Genomic DNA, 21,745 nt, shown 5'->3' on the forward strand with positions numbered 1-21,745 from the left:
GGTTAGGACAACCATTTAGGAGATCCAAGGTCCAATCCCCTTTTCATTATTTGTCCGCAGTGGAACAGCATCAACAGGAGAGATTGAGGGAGTCCCACCCTAGGGTGACCAGATGTCCTGATTTCATAGGTACAATCCTGATATTTGGGGCTTTGTCTTATGCAGACGCCTATTATCCCCCACTCCCTGTCCCGATTTTTCACACTTGCTGTCTGGTAACCCTAACACCCCCCCCCAAATCATAATACCCCATAGCTCTGTGGTTAGCGCACCCTCCACCCTGTTCAATTCCTTTCTCTCCCTCTTGCAGATGGGGAGTTGAACACGGGCCTCCCACATCCCTGAGTTAGAAGGTGGGTGACTGCTGCTATGGCCTCTGCCTGCCAGATTGCGAATGGGATCTGACCTGGTAGGAGCCTCTGAGCATGCCTCCCAGGCCCAGCCCTGCTTGTGACCTAGGAAGATGAACATCTGCTTCCCCACTCCACTGCATTGTTTTGGGGCCTAGGTGGAGATAGGTATCCAGATGCCTAGAAACTTAGGTGCCTATGGGGTTCAGTAGGAGTTTGGTGGATTGATTTGCAATGGAGACAAAACCAGAATTTATGCATTTCAACCTGAGACTAGGGCTGGGCACCCATGTACCTTTGTGGGTCTGGGCCATGGAACTGTAGTGGGAGTAGGGTGACCAGATGTCCCGATTTATAGGGACAGTCCCGATTTTTGGGTCTTTTTCTTATATAGGCTCCTATTACCCCCCACCCCCGTCCCGATTTTTCACATTTGCTCTCTGGTCACCCTAGTGGGGAGTGAGTCTAGGCTGCACTGTGCACGCGGGGGTGGGACAGCCTGTCACAAGCCATGTCCCTGGTTGCTCTCGGGCTGTGCGGGCTGTCGGTGTCAGACCCTGGGAATAGCTGACCTGTTTCCAAAACATAAGAATGGCCACACTGGGTCAGACCAAGGGTCCATCTAGCCCAGTATCCTGGCTTCTGACAGTGGCCAGTGCCAGGTGCCCCAGAGGGAATGAACAGAACAGGGAATCATCAAGTGATTCATCCCCTGTTGCCCGTTCCCAGCTTCTGGCAAACAGAGGCTAGGGACACCACCCCGGCCCATCCTGGCTAATAGCCATTGATGGACCTATCCTCCATGAACTTATCTAGTTCCTTTCTGACTCCTGTTATAGTCTTGCTTGGCCTCCACAACATCCCTGAATTCCTCCTTCCCCATTTCTGATCACAGCCCGCAGTAGCTGTGGCTTTTAGTCTAGGCGGGCGCGTTGCATGCTGGGAACGGTAGTTTCCCCTGGCCCGGCTGTTCCCGAGGAAGAAAGCCCCTGGAGGCCCAGGTGACTACAAGTCCCGCCAGCCCCGGCAGGAGCCGCGGCTCCGCGCGCAGCGCATCATGGGAGTTGTAGTTTCCGTCCCCCAGCAGCGCTGCGGTCTGCCGGGGGCTGTTGGCCCCGCGTGGACTACAACTCCCAGCGTCGCGTGGGACCGCCCCCTCCCCCTGAAATCTCTGCCAGCAGCGGGCAGGGGGCCCCTGCGAGCTGAAGTGGGGCTGCCGCGGGTGGGCGGGTAGAAGGGCAGCAGCCGCCGGCCGGGAGCGATCGTGCCGCCCGGCCCCAGCGGTCCCGCAGCAGCGCCGAGGGGCTGCCGAGCCGAGCGGAGCGGAGCCAGGTGCCGATGCTGCCGCGCGCGGGGATGCGGGATGCGGGATGCGGGGCTCGGCTCGGGGGCTGCTGGCCCCGCTCCCCTGCAGCCGAGCGGCGGGCGGAGGCGGGCTGGGCTGTCGGGATAGCTGCCGCTTCCCCCGGCGGGTCCGGTTCGCGAGGCGGGCTCGCTGCCGCGCGGGACGGGACGGGGCTCCGGCCGGGGCGCGGGTGACAGCAGAGCGGAGGGGAGTTGCTTTGTCTTGCGTGGGTGGAGCCGGAGCCGGAGCCCCCCCAGTAGCGGTGTCCTCCCACCCCCGCTCTGCCGGGCCGGCGGGGCTCGAACCGGGCGGCGTGTTTGCCACCACAACCGCTGGCTTTGCCGCCGCGTACCTGCGGCGTGGCTTTTCCCCCGGGCCTGCCCTGCGGGGCAAGGGATGGGGGCGTCTCTAACTCCGGCTTCTCCGCCTGCTGCGAGCTTCCCTTCACCGCAGTGCCTCTGGCTTGCTGGGGCTCCTCTCCCTGCGACGGGCGAGCAAACCAGCACCGTGACAGCCGCGGGATTTACAGACCGGCCCGGGGACTTGTCATAGACGTGAAGTCCGGCCTGATCGAAAGGTGCATTTCAAAGGGTTGTCGGCTCGGTTGACATTTTGATTGTGGCATTTGAGCCCAAGCCATGTCCTGGGCCCCCGAGGGAGCCCTAGATTAGCACTTAGGAATTGCTTTGCGGCTTGTTTTGTAACGTACACGTCTGTCTTTTCCTGAGCTGAGCCTAGGAGCCGCTGACCCTGGGGTCAGGCTGTCCTTAAACCGGTGGGGGTCAATGTGTAGTGAGCCGCTCTCTGCGGAAGGAGGTAACACAGGCAGCTGGTGCTTGGTGAGAATTGCCCCTCGCCAGGCATGCGGGGAGGAAAGGAAGGGTAGCCGGGCTGTGGAGTGGAGAAAGTCCTACGTGCCAATGTCGCTTTAACTGGGCACCTGGTGCGGTTCGTGACCATCTCTAGCACGTTGCTAGACATCGTGGAGGTATGCTACGGGTGGGTTGGTTTGTTTGCTGAACTGTTCAGCAAACCTAGTGTTGTCTTTCCTTTTGCCCTCCCAGTGCCATGTGCCTTTGTGCGTTGTGGCATGGCCACTGGATGTCTGGTGGAGAGCAGGAGCCTGGGCCTTGCGTCCGAATTAGAGGGCCTTCCATCATGAATCGGAGGGGTAGCCGTGTTAGTCTGGATCTGTAAAAAGCAACAGAGGGTCCTGTGGCACCTTTAAGACTAACAGATGTATTGGAGCATAAGCTTTCATGGGCGAATGCCTAGTTCGTCAGGAAGAAAGGGCATCTTGAGCGGTGATTTAGGGACAAACCCCTTCTTTTCCTAGCACTTCCATGGGATACTTGCCGTGAGTTTCTCCAGAATCAAACTGCTCTAAAAACCCGCCGACAGGCTCCTATGTCCTGAGATCCCGAGTCTAGTGCCTCTCATTGACGTCGGGATTCTGTCTGCTCAGTTCTCAAGCGAAAATCAATTGTGGCTTCTCCCCCAGCCCTTTGCTAAGTCAAGTCTGGGATCTCAAAGTCAATCTGGGTTTTTCCTGGCATATTCCTAGTCCAGGCCAGGAGAGTTTCTGTAATTAATGTTCTCTTGTTGTACGGCGTAGAATGGAAATGAGCTGTCAATGCAGTCAGCTCTCCTGTAGCTGGGTGACCAGCATTTTAAAAAAAATGGGTACAACTTGACCAGCAAAAGTCAGCAGCTGTGGCACCCAGCAAGTGATCCCCCTTCTTCACAGGGTCTTCTGATGGTAACTGGACTGTTAACGTCCATACACAGGAGACAGGACTTCTACCAGGCAGGGTCCAAAAAAGTCTCAATGCTGTAAAGCCAATAGGGTTCAGTTTCTTTCTCCAGAAAGATGAGGGGCTGAATTGGCCATGTTGGCATGTGAACTTGTAGGGGTTAGGTTCTCTAGGTATGTCCAGCCTGATGCTCCAAGCAAGCCACTGAGAGTGCTTCATGACCCTATGATATCAACTCGTCCTCCCTCCTGCTAGGGCTACGTGAGCACCTTATAGGCCAGTGCGTGGCCTGCTGCTTCCTGTCCTCTTGTGCCACTGTTGCATTTTCCTTGTGCTCAGTATGGTCTGGGGGGCTCCTGCCTCTCCTTAAATGAAATCACTCTTGCATCCCACCATGTATTTGCTGAAACAACAGTCCTTAAGCCCAGCAGTGGGAGCTCAGCATTGATTTCTCCCTCCTCTCCGCCAGCTGGTGGTGGAGAGGTAACTGGTTTTCAATAATGACAGGTTTCAGAGTAGCAGCCGTGTTAGTCTGTATCCGCAAAAAGAAGAACAGGAGTACTTGTGGCACCTTAGAGACTAACAAATTTATTAGAGCATAAGCTTTCGTGGAGTGGGCTGTAGTCCACGAAAGCTTATGTTCTAATAAATTTGTTAGTCTCTAAGGTGCCACAAGTACTCCTGTTCTTCTGGTTTTCAATAGCAATGCCCACTGTCCACCACGCTGCCTGCAATGCACCGCTGTAAAGAAAGGCCTAGGTGTGCTCCTGGGGACTGTGCTGTCTTCTGCATTGTAGCCAAACTGGTGGGATATGTGAGTGGTGGGTACCTCTGCGAATTGGGACCTTATTATCACCCTGGGGCTGATCAGTGCTTCTAACTCTCCTCTGCTCTAGAAAACTTACGCCAAGGAGGGGAGAGCACGCTGCTGCAGTGGGCAAGTTTTTACCTCCCATTTGGATCGCTGCCATCCGCCGGAGCTTGGCCGTGACTGGCTGAGGCATGGATGAGAAGCCCAGCTTGAAAGTTATGCAGCGTGCAGGAGTGAGCAGATTTGATCAGAGCCAGATGTTCTGTCTGCAGCAGACACTGGGGCCAGAGGGAAGGAAGGAGACAGGAAACTGTTAACCTTGTAATCCGAGACACTAGACTCTGCAGCTACTTGGCTTCACCGCAATTTTTTTATTTTTGTCTCTCGGGGCAGCCTTTAAGATTCCTGTTGTTGCACTGCAGATGCCTGGCCAAAGGGTTTTCATCGTGGTCCCATTAACTTGGTGCTGACAGATCAAAAAAATATATCTAGATCCCCAAAGACCAAAGGGAAGAGACTTCACAATGGGATAGAGTTGCTGGAGTCCTAGATAACAGAATGGGGGTTCTGTCACCTGCAGTAACCTGTAGCTCAGCACTCAAATGCTGTCCGTTTAATAGGCCTGAAATTGGCAGCTTCCCAGGTTTATTAAAGGCTCCTGCCAAGCGAAGGTGATGGAGTCGGTTGGACTCTGCCTGCAATCGTTAATTAGAATAGAAACCCGAAGAGAAGCCTGCGTGGTGTGTTCCTGGTGTGGCGTCCGCTGCTTCCAGCCCGTTCCTGTCCTGATGAGAGGAATGGGGGTTACTGCTTAGCACTGACCTTGGGCCCCATCCTGCAGGGTCTCCGTGTGCACTGACCTCCCTTTTGGGCCTATGGGAGTCGTGTGCATGGAAGATACCTCCACTGGGAAAGCAGGTGATGCTTTTCCGTAGCTTTCCAGGGTACCTGATCCTCCCTTCTTGAGCGCGAAGGGGGGAACAGCCCTGTTCCACAGCAGGGGGAGCGGAGGCACCTGGGAGGTGACTTGCTGGAGATCCCACAGCCCATCAGCTGCAGCTAGGACTAGGTGGTAGCCCAGGCTGTCATCCAGCTGTTTAGCAGAATCCTTTGTGAGCTGAGCCTGGGTCTTGAGCTCACGTGTGTTTATTTGGGTACACGGCCCCTTGGGGCTGCTTGTCCAGAGCTGCTTGCTTTAATGACCCAAGAGTTCTTACGCCAGCCATATTGACTCCCGAGCCCTGCCGGCGAGGCTAGCTAGTCTGTCTGGTGCATCTCTGTGCAGAGCTCGCGTTGCTGGTGATGGCGACAGGGCAGGGGGTAGTCGAGTGGGGCTGGGTTGCGTGTTCCTCGGATGCTGTGAGCTTGCAGTACCGGCAGTTAGGGGAAAGCGTCTTTCCTTGCGAGCGCGGCACATTTGCCGTCAAGTTGCTGAGCACGTCAAAATCTGGCCTTGACGTGTTTTAAATGAAATCTGAGACCAGCAGTCAGGGCCCCCTCCCTGCCTGCTAGCCCTGCATATTCCCGGAGGTGGGGGGGGGGGAGGGGTTGCACCCTACACGCTACTGTCCTATGGAATTTCCCAGTTGCACTAATGACGCCAGACGCTGTAGTGTTGCTACCTTAAGCAGTAGTGGATTTTGGGGCATTATAGTAGAATAATGTGATGTGCATTTTTTTTTTAAATGGTCCAGTGCGCCAGTGTAGTGGCTTTTTAAAAGATTTGATGCCAAAGGCTCTTTTCAGGAAGGAACGTAAGCTCTCCAGTCGCTCTTTGCTACTTACTGGCTTGTACCATACTGAGCACAAGCGCACCCGGATTGGTCGCCTTTGGGGGCTGCTAGAAGTCAGATAATTAAAGAAATGCAAATAACGCTTCCTTTCCTGCACTGCTTTTCAGAGCAGAGACGCACATTGTGCAGGTAGATCGCCATGGGACACCTAACCGCTAATAAAACCACGACCTTGGGAGAACATGCTTCCCAGAGAGGCATAGCAGTGAAGAAGGTGGGAAGTAGTTCTCCTGAGTCCCCTGTCTTAGGAGAAAGTACCCATAAGACAAGTGTCTCCATGCTTTGAGCGTTCAGCCGTGGAAGGAGGCGTGCCAAGGCCGTTCCTAGCAATGGGTAACAAAGCCAGTAGGCGCATCCCTTCCTGTGTGCGCTTCAGAGCGAGGGAGCGCGGGTAAAACCAATGAGGAAATAGATCTAAAATTGATCAGTGTCCTGTGTGCTCTGCTCAACAAGGCTACTCTCCTCCCCAGCCCTGTTTCCTCGGGCCAGGGTTCACCCGGTCCCACCCTCCCTTCAGAGTCACTCCCAGGGCTCCAAAATAACATTTTAAATTAAAGACTTGGGATCGCTGCTCCTTTCCCACTGCTTCTGGGTGAATCCCGCGTCAGCCCCGGCAGGCTGCAGAGAGATCTCTACAGATGGTGGGTGTTCCTGATGAGTTGGTGGTATACACTGCCCTGGAGCTCCTCCAGCCTGGAGTGTGGCTGTCAGGCAGGTTGGAAGTCCCCTGCATGGAGCTTTGCTTTGCTTTCCCCTTCGGCCTGACGTCTTCCCCTCCCCCTGCCAAGGCTTTAGTTTGCTGGCTAAGAGCTCCTGGGAGCCTGTGTGTGCAGGAATAGCCTGCATGATGGGGGAAGTCCTAGCGCTCGTGGCGTGGCTGGGACGCGAGGGCAGAACAGAGCCGGTGGAGCCCCCTGGCAGCCTGCGCATCAGTCACTGTTCCCTGCTCCGTGTCCCTGCCTTGTGCTGGTTCGGCGTTCCCTTCCCCGTCGGTGCAGATGGCAAACCTGGCTGATGCCGCTGCCTGGCCGATTCAGTCCCTAACATCATGCAGGAGACAGAGGCTGAACGGAGCAGGCAGGCAGAGGAGGTTTGTGACTGGGGAAGCTATTCACACACATCTCTGTAATTGGGCCCTGTTCGGGGTGAGGGGAGGGAGCATGTGGGAAGGACGACATGATGCAGCGGAGCTGCTAAGCTTGAATGCATTTAGTCTGTGGTGCATGTGGCAGGGAGGCGGGGCCCTATCCTGTTTGCTGAGCATCCTCCCGTCCCGTTCGCTGCAAGGGGCATTGTCCAGGATTGGCCCCCTACCAAAGGCCATGGGTGCTAGCTGAAGAACACCGCGATACCAGTTTGTGACCCCCTGGTGCTACATTTCACTTGGTAGGTGCCTCATGGCCACAGAGCTCGCTAGGGTATTTCTCTAGCCCCTGTGACCTCCGGAGTGGCCGTGTAGCTTTCTGTTTTTATGGAAGTTGGGGGCATTTGAATCCTGTTTCTCGATCCCTTCCCAGACTGTAGCTGTCTGGACCTCAGGAAGGTGGAGATCCAGTGTGGTAGTGTTGTGGAAGTGGCACACTGGACTTTCACACTTCCAGTCGAGTTACACAGCAGCTGTGCTATTTTGAGGGTGGCCCTGTGTGAGGCCTGGGATCGCAGCTTAATTTTTATCATAGATCCTTGGACTCTTGCTGTTCGTGGGAAGCGTCCAGCTCCTGGAGGGAGATCTTTATTTCTCCCCTGGCTTTAGCAGCGCCTCTAAAATGCTTGCACACCAGCGGCGAGTATAAAATGCCGTGGGTGTAGCACTCCTACCCCATCCCTCACACACCGGAGTTTCTCGGCCACTATGGAGCACTCTGCTTTTGTACCCCTTTCTCAGCATCCTGGGTGCTGCTATGGCGAGGATCTGTTTTCTAACCTGCCATCCACCAGCCTCCCTCTTGAGTCCCATGTCACAGTGACTAGCTAGCCTGCCAGCAGCGCTGAGAAAATGGACCTGATGCTCGTCAGTGTCTCTGCCACCCACAGGTTCTGAATAACAGAGACGGAGATGGATGAGGCTTGGCTCAGTTTTCACAGAGCTGCTTCTAGAAGAAGGTCTGATCTCTCTGTGGCTAGCTCAGGGGTGGGCAAACTACAGACTTTTTAAGCTGGCCCTCAAGCTCCCGCTGGCAAGCAGGGTCTGGGGCTTGCCCCGCTCTGGTGCTCCATCCGGGAAGAAGGGTCGGGGGCCACTCCACGCGGCTCCCAGAAGCAGTGGCATGGCCCTGCTCTGTCTCCTATGCATAGGGGCAGCCAGGGGGCTCTGCCCTGCACGCTGCCCCTGCCCCAAGTGCCGCCCCTGCAGCTCCCATTGGCCAGGAACTGCAGCCAATAGGAGCTGCAGGGTCGGTGCCTGTGGACAGGGCAGCGTGCAGAGCTGCCTGGCTGTGGATCCACATAGGAGCCGGTGAGGGACATGTTGCTGCTTCCAGGAGCTGCTTGAAGTAAGCACTGCCCGGAGCCTGCACCTCAGAGCCGTTCCTGCGCCCCAACCCCCTGCCCCAGCCCTGATCCCCCTCCCGCCCTCCGAGCCCCTTGATCCCAGCCCGGAGCCCCCTCCTGCACCTCAAACCCCTCATCCTTATCCCCACCCCAGAGCCCCCACCTCAAGCTAGAGCCCTTACCCCCATCCCAGCCCGAGCCCCCTCCCGCACCCTGAACTCATAATTTCTGGTCCCATCCTGGAGCCCACAACTCAACCAGAGCCCTTACCCCCTCCCGCACCCCAACCCCAATTTTGTGAGCATTCATGACCCGCCATACAATTTCTATTCCCAGATGTGGCCCTTGAGCCAAAAAGTTTGCCCGCCCTTGGGCTAGCTCCTAGAGGAAAGGCTCCAAGCATGAGCTGTCTGCAGACTCTGTGGTCTCTGCTCTGGTTACTTGGGTCTGAGATGGCAGACTTTCTCATCCGACATTCCCACTAGGCAGAGCTAAGTTGATGGCACTTGCTCAGAGAAGAGGGTAGATTTCTCCAGTGATTCTCCTTATGGGAGGGAGAAGGATCCGGGAGCCACCTGCCACAGCAGAGTGAGACTTATTAATATTGACTTGTCCTGTGGTAGTACTCAGGGACACCAACCATGGACCGGGACCCCACTGTGCTCAGTGCTGTACAAACTGCTCCAAAGAGCATCCCGTGGAAGTTAGAGCATGACATCCCAGCTCTGCGGCAGCCTACAGCTTTCTGAACGGCAGCAGAGATCCGGGCAGCAGCTGGTTCACGTCACTGTGCTGCTGCGCTCGTTTTCTCCAGCAGTAGTCCCCACGCTGGATCTTCCTCAGCAGGACCTGAAGAAACCAGCCCTGGACTGGTGCCAAGAGGAGCGTAGTCGGCCACGGGCGGGTATGCTCGAGCTAACATTTCTAATGCAACTAATTCCTTGGGCCCCGAGGGCTGGGCACATCCACTTGGCACACTGGTGACGTAAATTACGATGCTTTCGTTTGCCTCCTTCCAGCAGTCTCTCACATCGGGCTTATTAATCTGTGATCCTGGCTTTGAGAAGTCTGGTTCAATCCCCCCTCCGGGATGTCCAAGTCAGCTGGGCCCTTCCCTAGAGAGCCCTGTGCAGCAGCTCCTCTACCATCTTCAGCTGGGTGCCTGAGCAAAGGTGCCTCTCCAGGTATCCCTCACGTGTCTAGAAACCCGCACCAGTGCCTGCTCAGGCCCAGCCGGAGGGTGCCCAGACTTGCCGAGCCAATGGCGGCACGAGCAGCCTGACAGCTGCACAGAACTTACCAGGCAAGTTGGAGAAGTGCCGGCAGAGGCTGCAGGTACCCGCATGCAACGTTTCATCGCAATTGCTGCAGCCTGGCCGCACTGTGTGCGCTGGGGCCTGTTGCTGACATTGGTTGCCCCTCCTGAGCTGCAAGTGGTCCACGGGCCGCCCCTGCACTGCCCCCATTGCGCTAGGAAACAGGCATTGGAGCAGGTTTTATAGTGGGGGTGATGGGAGGCATTGAACCAAACTTTAAACCCTATGTAATGGAAGCCAACCTGTGGCTCCAGAGCCACATGCGGCTCTTCGTAGGTTAATATGCGGCTTCTGGCACAGGCGCTGACGCCGGGGCTGGAGCTATAGATGCCAACTTTCCAATGTGCCGGGGTGTGCTCACTGCTCAACCCCTTGCTCTGCCCCAGGCCCTGCCCCCATTCCACCCCTTCCCCTGAGCCTGCCATGCCCTCGCTCTCCCCCCCTCCACCAGAGCCTCCTTTGCACTGCGTAACAGCTGATCGTGGCGGGCGGGAGGCATGGGGAGGGTGTGGGAGGCACTGATTGGTGGGGCTGCCGGGGGACTGGAGGCGCTGCAGGTTGGAGTCGGGGGAGCTGATGTGGGGACGGCTGACCTATTACTGTGGCTCTTTGGCAATGTACCTTGGTAAATTCTGGCTCAGGTTGGCTGCCCCTGGGGTAGAGCAATGGCAGCAGCTGATGTGGTGAGCGGACAACTGGATTTTCCTGGGTCCTCCTCAGATACAGCTTGCGGCCTGCTGCAGAGCCCAGCTGTGCCTCTCCAGCCTGCAAGGCCTCCTAGGGCTTCTGGTCTCTGAGGCGTCTCAAACCTCCACTGGAACAGTGGTGGAGAGGAAGAGGAGGGAACCGTTGTTAACCCATTTCCCTGCTCTTTGCATTCCCATGGAGACGCTCGGCTGTAATTTCAGAACCACCAGCCCCTGCTAAGCAGCAGCCGTCGTGGCGTCTCGGCTGTGTTTTCTCAGCTGGCGCCAAGGAGCCCTCCTCCCTCTCCCTCCCCTCTCCAGGGCGTGTGAGAACATGGGGGTTAGCACCCTCCATGCGCAAGGTGCTCCCTGGTAGGCCAGCCGAGCGCGGTGGGGGCACCATGACGCAGTGCCGGACAGCGACCCAGTGCCAGGAGGGCAACTTCCCACTCCTGAGGAGGAGAGAAGCGGCTGCCATGCCCAGAGCCCCACGATCAGTCCCCACTCCGGGAGGTCCAAGTCAGCTGGGCCCTTCCATAGAGAGATCTCTGTCCACTAGGCTACACCCTGGAGCATTAGGGGGGAGAGGGGAGGTCCAGGGCTCTCTTCCCTTTCCTTTCCCTCCTCCCACACCAAATGTCTCTGGACTAAAGTAAAATTGTCTTGGCCCTGGCAGCCTCCCTGGGGAAGGATCCGCATTTCAGCTGCTGCAGGAAGTTTGCCAGATGCCGAGGCCTTTTCCCCTGATCTCGTGAAGACAGGGATTGTATTACTCGCGTCCCTGCGGACTGCGGCTCCTTCCCAGCTCGCTCCTCGCTTGAGCTCCGCAGCCGGGTGAAGAGACCTTGATGATGATGCCCCAGGCAGAGCTCATCTAAACCAACAGGTCTATGCCTGGGGCAGCGGCCTGTGGAGCTCTCCAGAGACGTACGGCTTGTTCACTCTGGCTTGCTATTTCCAGAGCACCCATAATGCCTCTTCTTGCCACATTAAGGGCCAGATCCTACTTGCCCCTCATCCCTGGAGAGGCACTGTGGTTGAGTGCATCCAGGCACTGGACTGGGAGTCAGGAGATCTGGGTTCTATTCCCGGCTTGGCCAATGACCTGTCTCCCCGTGCCTCAGTTTCCTTTCTCATGCTTTGACTTGTCTAGTTAAGCCATAGGCTCTCTGGGCTGTCACAGGAACCTATCCTTGCAACAAAGCCCATTGCCAACTCTGTCCACATATCTATTCAAGGGACACCATCATAGGACCTAATCACATCAGCCACACCATCAGGGGCTCGTTCACCTGCACATCCACTAATGTGATATGTGCCAGCAATGCCCCTATGCCATGTACATTGGCCAAACCGGACAGTCTCTACACAAAAGAATAAATGGACATAAATCAGACGTCAAGAATTACAACATTCAAAAAACCAGTGGGAGAACACGTCAATTTCCCTGGTCACTCAATTACAGACCTAAAAGTCACAATTCTTCAACAACAAAAACTTCAAAAACAGATTCCAACAAGAAACTGCAGAACTGGAATTTAATCTGCAAACTTGACACCATTAAATTAGGCTTGACTAAAGACTGGGAGTGGATGGGTCATTACAAAGTAAAAACTATTTCCCCATGCTAATTTTCCCCCTACTGTTACTCATACCTTCTTGTCAACTGTTTGAAATGGGCCATCCTGATTATCACTACAAAAGTTTTTCTCCTGCTGATAATAGCCCACTTTAATTGATTAGTCTTGTTAGAGTTGGTATGGCAACACCCATTTTTTCATGTTCTGTGTGTGTATATATAATGTATATCTTCCAACTGTATTTTCCACTGCATGCATCTGATGAAGTGGGTTCTAGCCCACGAAAGCTTATACCCAAATAAATTTGTTAGTCTCTAAGGTGCCACAAGTACTCCTGTTCTTTTTGCAATGCCATTAGTAACTCACTGTAGTGGAGCTCTCAGGTGAGCAGTGTTTGGCCCATATTACTGTTAGCTGTCATCACCAAGGCTGTTCTTGGAGGTTTCAGCAACTGAGTCCTAAATCTCCCCTTGCTTGGCTGCAACTTCTGTCACATGCAGATATGTGAGGGAAAGTCTGGGCTGCCGTGTAACCTGCAGGCGATCCGAGGGATTGCAAGGGGCACATTATGTATAAATCCTTGCTCCCAGGAAGGACTGGCACCAACCCACAATTGGGAGTGAGCAAATGAAGCCAAGCAGACCAGGCCATCTTCTAACCAAGTGCAATGGGCCACCCTGGGTTGGGTGTAGGCTTAGAACCCAGAACCTTCAACAGCACCGAACAAGCAGCTCCTGCTTGAGCTACAGGAGTTGCTAGGCTAGCTGGTGGCAGTAGTAGGCTGTTAACTTTTAGTGAACCAGCCAATAGAGGCCACTGGAGTGCCCTATGCAGTCCACGCTTTGCTAGTCTGCTACATGACCTTTATAGTTGTGTGACTGGGCTCAGCCATTTGCGACAGGGTTGGAAGGTAGAGGGTATAGAAGAACATAAGAACGGCCGTACTGGGTCAGATTAATGGTCCATCTAGCCCAGTATCCTGTCTTCTGACAGTAGCCAGTGCCAGGTGCTTCAGAGGGAATTAACAGCAGAGGGCAATTTCGAGCGATGTAGCATTGCAGCCTGAACATCTGAGAACCGCTGTAATAGAGGTTTTAAAAACTTGACTTAACTAGTGATATTTGATTTTAAATACTGAACTTAAAGGCATAAGTCCCTCTTAATTCAGCCTTACGTAACGTTTTGTTCCATCTGAACTATCAATCCTTGTGGATAACAGCACAGCCTGCAGTTATATGAACACCCTCTCCTTCTCAAATACCCTATCCCCTTCTGTATCTTAGGTAGTAAGCATGAGACAGTGCTATATCTTTAAGAGAAGGAAGTCTGATTACAACGAAGTACATGTGAAGACTTATTTCACCCACATGCTAGATTTGAACACATTCTAGTGAGAACAATAGCAAAGCAAATTATAGCCTGGCAAACATAAGGGCTCACTGTTAAGTAATGACATGAACTGTTGTGAAACTGGAGCACAGTCAGTTGGTTCATTCACTCTTCTTACTCCAGACAATATCCGACGCTTGGGAACAGCCTAACCTCCTGTCCGTTTAGAAGGAGTCTGTTCGAGATGTGACGCTGGGGAAGGGGGGAGGGAATTGCTTGGCTGAATTGCCACACAGGAATTTGAGTAACTCAACACAGTGACATTTTTTTGCGCCATAGTCGTCCGTCCGTCCCGTCCCCCCCGTCCCCCCCCGTTCAAAGGGACAACTCCAATCTTTGGGCGAGGGTGCTGTATTTGATACTCTTATGAAGCCTCCTTGGGAACTGAAAGTAGCAGGTTACTAGCCATTACGGTGAGATTCGTTCATGTGACCTGCTCGGAGTCTCTTAATGCTGTTTTAGAACATGGCCATTTAACTAAATGCTGCATCTGCCTTGGGTTCTCGTGGCGGTACCGGAGTACCTCTCGATCGTTAATGGTTCTAGCCTCCAAACACCCCTGTGCAGGAGGGATGTGCTGTTGGCTCCTTTGTGCCTCATCTGTAAGCTGGGGATCTGAGCACAGAGAAACGAGGACTTGCCCAAGGTCCCACAGGTAACGTGTGGCTGTGCCACTCTACACCTTGGGGGAGCGTCCTGTAATCCCCAGATTCCCCATTTACATAGAATCGTGATTTACCTTCCAAGCCATGTTTTGTGTATCAGGGGAAAGGTTACGATCTGCTGAAAGTCATTTCTCTATCCATAGAGATACACATGAAGTTATGAGAATTGTGTAGTATGGTGGTCACTAAAGCATGCTGTAAGTTGGGGAATCAGCCAGATATTCACTTCCCAGAGGCAACAGCAAGGAAAGTAACCAACGCCCGGGCAGGTGTCAAACAACCATCAACAGCCATTGTCCAGCAAGGGAGCTACAATGCGATGACTCACCTCCATGAGCCCGCCCCAGGGGAATTGTTCAACCTTGCTTGGAGAGACTCAGCAATGCCCCCAGACATGCCTGGACTTGTGCTCCTCAAGCACATGGACTGAGGGTATAAAACAGACAGCGTGGACACATACTGGGCCTTCTCCTGCCCCCACCTATGCTACAAGGAACCAAGACACTGAGAAGAAGACGACGACAAGATTCCAACAGAGGAGACTGGCCCAGGTTTAAGGAACAAACCTGTATATTAAGGACTGCAATATCCAGTGGGGTGAGAAACTGCTTCATCTAGTTGCTGCCTGGCCTAATAGGGTCAAAAGTTTAGACTGGGTGCTTCGATTTTCTTTTCTTTTGGTAACTAACTCTGACTTATGTTTTGACTTATAACAGTAGTTCTCAAACTTTTGTCCTGGTGACCCCTTTCACATAGCAAGTCTCTGAGTGCCACCCCCCCCTTAAATATATAAGTGTTTTTAATTTATAACACCATTATAAATGCTGGAGGCAAAGCGGGAGGTAATAACCTCACGACCCCCTGTTTGAGATTGACTTATAATCACTTAAAATGTGTCTTTATAGTTAATAAATCGGTTGGTTTGTTCTACCTGAAGCAGTGTGTTTGGTTTGAAGCGTGTCAGAAACTCCCCTTGGGATAACAAGCCTGGTACCTATCAATTTCTTTGTTAAATTGACGAGCTCATATAAGCTTGCAGTGTCCAACGGGCATAACTGGACACTGCAGGACGGAGGTTCCTAGGGTTGTGTCTGGGACCGGAGCTATTGGCTAGTGTCATTCGGTTGCAAGGAGCTGGGAGCAGCTTACGTGCCAGAGGCTGTGCGTGACCAGCCCAGGAGTGGGGTTCTCACAGCAGAGCAGGGTAAGGCTGGCTCCCAGAGTCAAGGATTGGGGTGACCTAGCAGATCACCGGTCCAGATAACACTAGAGGGGAACGTCACAGTGGCAGAGCAAGGAGTTGGGAACCATAGCCCCCCTGGGTCCCAAGCTAGCTCCCTAACATCTGGATCATGCCCCCCCTGGAGGTCAGATCCCCAGTTGGTGCAAATGAGACTGCCAGACATATCATTAGGAGTGTGCATCTGGGGGGCATGTGGCATCCTGGCATGGGGTGCAGGATGGCGGCTGGGGGCCAGAGTTTTACTCCCGGCTCTGCTGCTAACCCTGATGAGTTGCTTCACCTGCATGCGCCTCCATTTCCTCATGTGTCAAACAGGGGGAGGCCTGGAGGGCTTCTTGGACATGGAGATTCAGTGTCTGCGAAGTGCTTCAAACAGGAGATGCACTGGGTTCTCTCTGAACTCTCCCGCTGCTCTCAGGCAGTCTAGCCTGCACAGCCCGTCCAGACCTTCTCTCTGGAGCGTGGCACACCTGGGGAAGGCAGTATTTGCTGCTCTGCACTATAGGCGTTTCAAGCAGGCATGTCCCTCGTCTTGGCACCAATGGGCTCCTCTCCCAGGGCCATCTGTGGAAGTGCTTGATGCTGGGGTAGTACTGGGAGCTCTCCTGAGCCCACCACTCCGCTCTTCCCTACTGATGATGTGCGGGCAGTATCCACTTTGCCCCCTGAGCAATCCCTGGGGATTGATCCTGCCTTCCTGAAATTGGGGAGAGCTTGGCTACTGACTCTGGTCCTTCAGTGGCTAGCAACCTGTCCTTTGCCACCTGGAGCTCTGAGGAGATCCACAAGGCAGCGTGTCTGGAGGCAGGGCACTGCATTGTCATGGGGGCGGGCACTCTGAGGACCTGGGATCTCCAGCTCCTGGGATCAAGGCCCAGTGTTGGGTTCTGGTCCTGCAGTCTAGCCAGCAGGGAGTCGGCCCGCATGGTCTTTGGATCTGCTGCTCAGCTACCGTCCTACCTCGTCCAGCACCAACGCTCCAGAGAGCAGCCAACCACAGTGTTGCCAACTCACGTGATTTTTATCATGAGTCTCAGGGTAATTTATTGTTTTCTGTAAAGCCCCAGCTCCTGGAGTCACGTGGAGATGTGATGAGTTCAGCCTTCACTCTGAAAGAAAAAGTAAGTTTCTAGCCCTCGTGGCTGTGGAGAAAGGGGTCACATTTTGAAGCTAATGGCTCAAAAGGTAAATAAAAATAACCCCAAATCTATTATTTGTAATAATCTTGGGATTTTTAAAGCCACTCTCGTGATTTTTGAACATTTGGGATTGGCAATACTGTAGTTGCTCTGCCTCGGCTCTGCTTCCCATCATGCACTGCAATGAATTGTTGGCAAAAAGAGCTGCTGGCCTGCACGTTGTGTGATGTGCGGCTCTCCCGAAGCAGCCCCTGGTTCGAGCAGGCGTTTGCTTCCCTTTCAGACTTGCCCCTCGGAAGCCAGACACCCGTGCAAACCACCAGGCCCTCCCTTTTATGAACTCTCTAATCCTGGACCTGCTGTCTGGGCTCACGTGTATTCATCAAGATGGAATAAAGGGTCTAAAGAGGCAAGTGGCCAGTGTCCAACAGCTTTAAACAAGAACAACAAGGAGTCCGGTGGCCCCTTAAAGACTAACAGATTTATTTGGGCATAAGCTTTCGTGGGTAAAAACCTCACTTCTTCAGATGCATGGAGTGAAAATTAGATGCAGACTTTATATAATGACATGTGAAGAGAAGGGAGTTACTTTGCAAGTGGAGAACCAGTGTTGACAGGGCCAATTCAATCAGGGTGGATGTAGTCCACTCCCAATAATAGATGTCAATTGCAGGACAGGAAAAGCTGGTTCTGTAATGAGCCAGCCACTCCCAGTCCCTATTCAAGCCCAATTTAATGGTGTTAAATTTGTAAATGAATTTTAGTTCTGCTAGCTCTACGGACTTCAAAGAGAAACAACAGAACTGGAAGTGCGTTCTTTCCCTTCTGTTGTCTTGCAGCCACCCAGCATCGTGGTAGGCACCTTCTCCCCAGAACCGTCTTTTTTTAACAACAAGGAGTCTGGTGGCACCTTAAAGACTAACAGATTTATTTGGGCATAAGCTTTCCTGGGTAAAAACCTCACTGAAGAAGTGCACTTTTGCATCTGAAGAAGTGAGGTTTTTACCCACGAAAGCTTATGCCCAAATAAATCTGTTAGTCTTTAAGGTGCCACCAGACTCCTTGTTGTTTTTGTAGATACAGACTAGCACGGCTACCCCCTGATACTAGTCTCTTTTTAGGACCCCAAAAGGGAGAGGTGGGTGGAATAGCCCATCCCCTCATTATTTGGCCACCAATTAGGCCTAATTTCTGACACACCAGTTTTGTGCCATTGATTTCCAGTCCCACATTCCTCTTGTTTACCAGCATGACCGTAAAATGGTCCGTGAGGCCTCTTTGTTTGGACTAATTCCCTCTGTCTCCATTTCGTACCCTTCCCCATCACTGTTTGTTAGGTTATTCTGCATGAGCTCCCACTCGCTTTTCCCAGCTGAACCTGCAGCTAGGGGAAATTGGTAGGGACAGAACTTGCTGCACGTTCCTAGCGGAGATCTATATGGTAAGGAATGGGGAAGCGGCATGAGGTGATGGCTCCTCACGCTGCCTCCTGCTGGCTGATTTTGGTAGCACTGGTATCACATCTCTTCAGGTCAGAGGGCTGGAGCTGTGGCTCTAACTGTCTAGAGGCAGGAGGGCTGCAAAACTGGTTTGAGCACAGTGGAATAGCCCTGCAGTGCTCACCCTTCATCCCTGGAGGAAGAGATGTGGCCAGCGAGCAGTGTTGACTGCCCCAGTGGTCCAATGCAGTTATGTTGGCAGCTAACACAACGTTGTGTGCCCCCAAAATACTAGCAAATCACTGTCGCCTGGGAGCTTCATGTTGACAGCAGGGCTAGAGCAGAAAGCCTCTTTATCCAGAGGTCCAGACCCTCCCTCTGGAGCACAGCAGTATAAGGCCTATGACACAGCTTGGGATGTCTCCTGGTCTTCAAGCATTTGCTAATTGTTACAGCCAGCCAGCAAGGTGGGGCAGTATCTCTGCCCAGGCTGCATTGTGTGTGTGTCTTTCCATGGCCACCCAACAAGCAGGCAGCAGAGCTTGGTCGTTCCTGGCTCCCAGGCCTGTATTCCAGCCACTGACCCACAGTGTCTTCTACAGAGTGCCAAGATGTGCTGATGCCACCTTCCTTACTGCTCCCAACGGCGGTGGCCTATTCCTGCAGCGAGGCCTCAGCTGGGGCAGGCAGGTCAACCGCCATCTGGCGTGCAGAGGGTGGTCAGGGGGGCCAGGTCTGAGCCAGGCAGATGGGATGTTCCCCATCCTGCCAGGACCTGTGAGAGCTGCTGTGCTCGGCACTCCCCTGCCAGGTTCTGGTCAGCCAGTCCTCTTTGATGGATGCTTGTGGGAAGAAGGCAGACCAGCCCCATCAAGCTGCTTCTCCCCTTCCCCATTGACGCCAGCTGAGCTCTTCGTTACACCCCAAATCTGTCTTTGGATGCAGGGAGACCCCACTTGCAGCTGTTGTTCCTGGGTTGTGTCACAGCCCTGCTGAGCCCAAGGCTGCAGCGGAGTGGGAGTGTCGCAGCTCACTCCTCTGCCTGGGAGAGCAAGCCATGGCTGGAGCCTTGGACCAACAACCTCAGAATGGGGCTCCTAGGAGAGCTGATCTCCCGCACGGATAGCTGGGACCTGGGCTTGCTTGTTAGCCGGGGGAAGGTGTGGTAATTGCTGCCCGCCGGGCAGGCGGCAGAGCATGGGGCACCCTCATCTCTGATCCAGAGCCTGCAGGGGTTGAAGAAACTGTGACTCTCCCAGTGATCTGCTGGCTGCAGGAGTGTCCAGACGTTGGCGCGCCCAGGCTCAGTCCCTCTCTTTAAGGGGTGCTTTCTGTTTACAGTGACTTTGAGAAGTATGTTGCCCTTGCCCTTCTGGGACTTGGTGTGGGTCTGTGCCAGATCTTCCAGTGTCGGACTCTTGCCCTCAGTGTCTGCACCCGTCTGTTGGCCTTTCCCTAGCTCTGGGTTAGGATTCCGGGGAGGGGATGTTGCAGGTTAACCGTCTATAGCAAATTAGAACAGGCGCTAGCCTGAGACCCAGCTTGACGGAGCCGAGACCCCCAGTGAACTGCGGTCCTGGCTTTGCCAGCAGCTCCTCCCTGAACACCAGAGTCCGTCTAGCAGCATCAGTGGTTGTTGGGAGGGCTTGGCTGGTACCCTCCAGCCAGGCCGTTTGCTACATCCAGCTACTGCTGAATGCCCTGGGATAGAGTGTGGGGGTGGCTCTGACCTTGCCAGCTGGCAGCGTTCCTCAGGGGGCCATCCTCTGGCCACGGATGGCCAGAGCATATCATGCTGTACTTGTTCTGTTGTCTGCTACCACTGAGGAGCAATGGTCTCAAGTTGCAGTGGGGGAGGTTTAGGTTGGATATTAGGGGAAAAAAATTCACTGTGAGGGTGGTGAAGCACTGGAATGGGTTATCTAGGGAGGTAGTGGAATCTCCTTCCTTAGAGGTTTTTAAGGTCAGGCTTGACAAAGCCCTGGCTGGGATGATTTAGTTGGGGTTGGTCCTGCTTTGAGCAGGGGGTGGGACTAGATGACCTCCTGAGGTCCCTTCCAACCCTGATATTCTCTAATTCTATGCTCTGTGCTGTGCTGGAGAGGGCTAGCACCTTGCCCATTGCAGAGTCTGCAGCACGAAGTTCCAATGAGTCTCTGCTCACTGTATCTGCCTCCTCAGAGCATGTATCCTCACACCTGCCTGGGAGAAGGAGCGTGCTGTTATCCCCCTTGCACACATGGGGAAACTGAGGCACAGACTATGTGACTTGCCTAAGGAAGTCTTGTGGCAGAGCAGGGGATTGAAGCTGGGTCTCAGGCTAGCTCCTGTTCTTTTGGGAGTGCGACCAGGTGAGATTCTGCCCCTTCTCTGGTGTAGGAGTGATGGTTAGACGAGGAGATACCGCGAGACGCGTAACCCTGCTCCCAGTGGCTGTGCTGCTCTTGTTCTCTTTGCTAACAGAGGATGCCTGCGGGACATTGAGAACTGTTGGGGGCGGGGGCGAGTTTCTCTAGCCCACGACGTGAGGCTTTGTGCTTGTGTGTGGGTGGTGGGATCCTCTCTGGGAGGAAGGGGTTGGAGCTCCCCACCCCGCATGGCTGGACCTAGCCCAGCATGACGTACAAACAAACGGTGCTGTGAGGGGCACCACGAGGGAGCTGTGACAGGGGAGTTTGGGAGCCCTGGCCTAGCTGGTCAGTTGCCACCATGTGAACTCCAGTGGCCGGAATCGTCCGTCCCTTGTTCCCCAGCAGAGAGAGGTGCATGCGTGCACTGCTATCAACTGCCCTCCCCCCTCTCAGGTAGTGCCTATTGGTATCTGGGCTTGGAATCAGACCAGTACCGAGCTGCCTACTGCTACTGGGGTGAGTCCAGGGATTCCCCGGTGTTGGTTGCACTTCCTGCAGTCCAGAGGCTGCCCTCCGAAATCCAGCCAGTTCTCCATCGCTGGGGACATAGAGAGAGCTATTTTAGTCACCGGAGGCAACAGCTGTGACCTCTGAAAATGACTAGGTAAAGCCAGCGCAGCGTCCCTGTCTCCTCTGGCTGAAGTCTATCCTCTTGCTTTCCTTTCTGTCTGGCTCGGAGCATGACCCACTGGGATGGGGCAGGCGCTGCTCACTGGCCTCCTGTTGTTTATATGGGGGGGTGGGGGAGGTTGTGCTCAAGGCTGCTTGAGAACGCCTCAGCAGGAGCGTTTGTGTGTCCGTCTCTGTCCTTGTTCTCATGACCGGGCTCCTTATGACTCACTGATGACAAACCTGTTCCTTCTCCTGTTTGTACGGATGCCCCTTTAGATTCAGTTCACCGCACGGCCGAATCTCAGCGGCTGTAGGTATTCGCCGTGGCAGGGAGGGAGTGAGTGTCTGCCCTAGTGTGACCTAGATCTGTGTTTTCCTAGCCTGGGAGCTGTCTGAGCCATTGCTGATGTGTCACATGGCGGGATTTTACTATAACTCTTTATCTCTTCCCCCTCCCCCCATTGCTATGTTCGAAGCTGCCCGCCCCCAGCCTGGCTCCGTAGCTGTCCGCACTGAACATGCAGGGTCTTGTGATGAAGAATGAATGGGGAGCTTACCAGGCCCTAATTAGGTAGCCCCCAGTCCTGCCAAGCAAAGGAAAACAGGGAATTGATTGTCATGGGGAGAATGAAGTCTGACACAGCATCTACTTCCTGTCTCAGGATGTCTTCACTACAGAGTTATAACCTGAGTCCTGTCCACACACACAGCCCCTCCATTTG

At 54.0% G+C, this 21,745-nt stretch overlaps 1 protein-coding gene across 2 annotated transcripts in view; it reads left to right on the top strand.

Annotated features, from left to right (window-relative positions):
• The first annotated feature begins 1,657 nt into the window (after nt 1-1,657).
• Nucleotides 1,658-21,745, top strand: part of ST3GAL2 (ST3 beta-galactoside alpha-2,3-sialyltransferase 2) — a 93,648-nt gene continuing 73,560 nt past the window's right edge. Inside the window, exon 1 of one of the 2 annotated variants that reach the window (XM_054048752.1) lies at nt 1,658-1,682. The gene's annotated coding sequence lies outside the window, so the exon portion shown is untranslated. Of the gene's footprint in view, nt 1,683-2,043; nt 2,273-21,745 lie in introns of those variants that run through there. The other variant, XM_054048753.1, reaches the window with a different exon arrangement.

Source organism: Malaclemys terrapin, chromosome 14 (assembly GCF_027887155.1).
Source record: "Malaclemys terrapin pileata isolate rMalTer1 chromosome 14, rMalTer1.hap1, whole genome shotgun sequence".
In the NCBI taxonomy this organism is placed as follows: domain Eukaryota; kingdom Metazoa; phylum Chordata; order Testudines; family Emydidae; genus Malaclemys; species Malaclemys terrapin.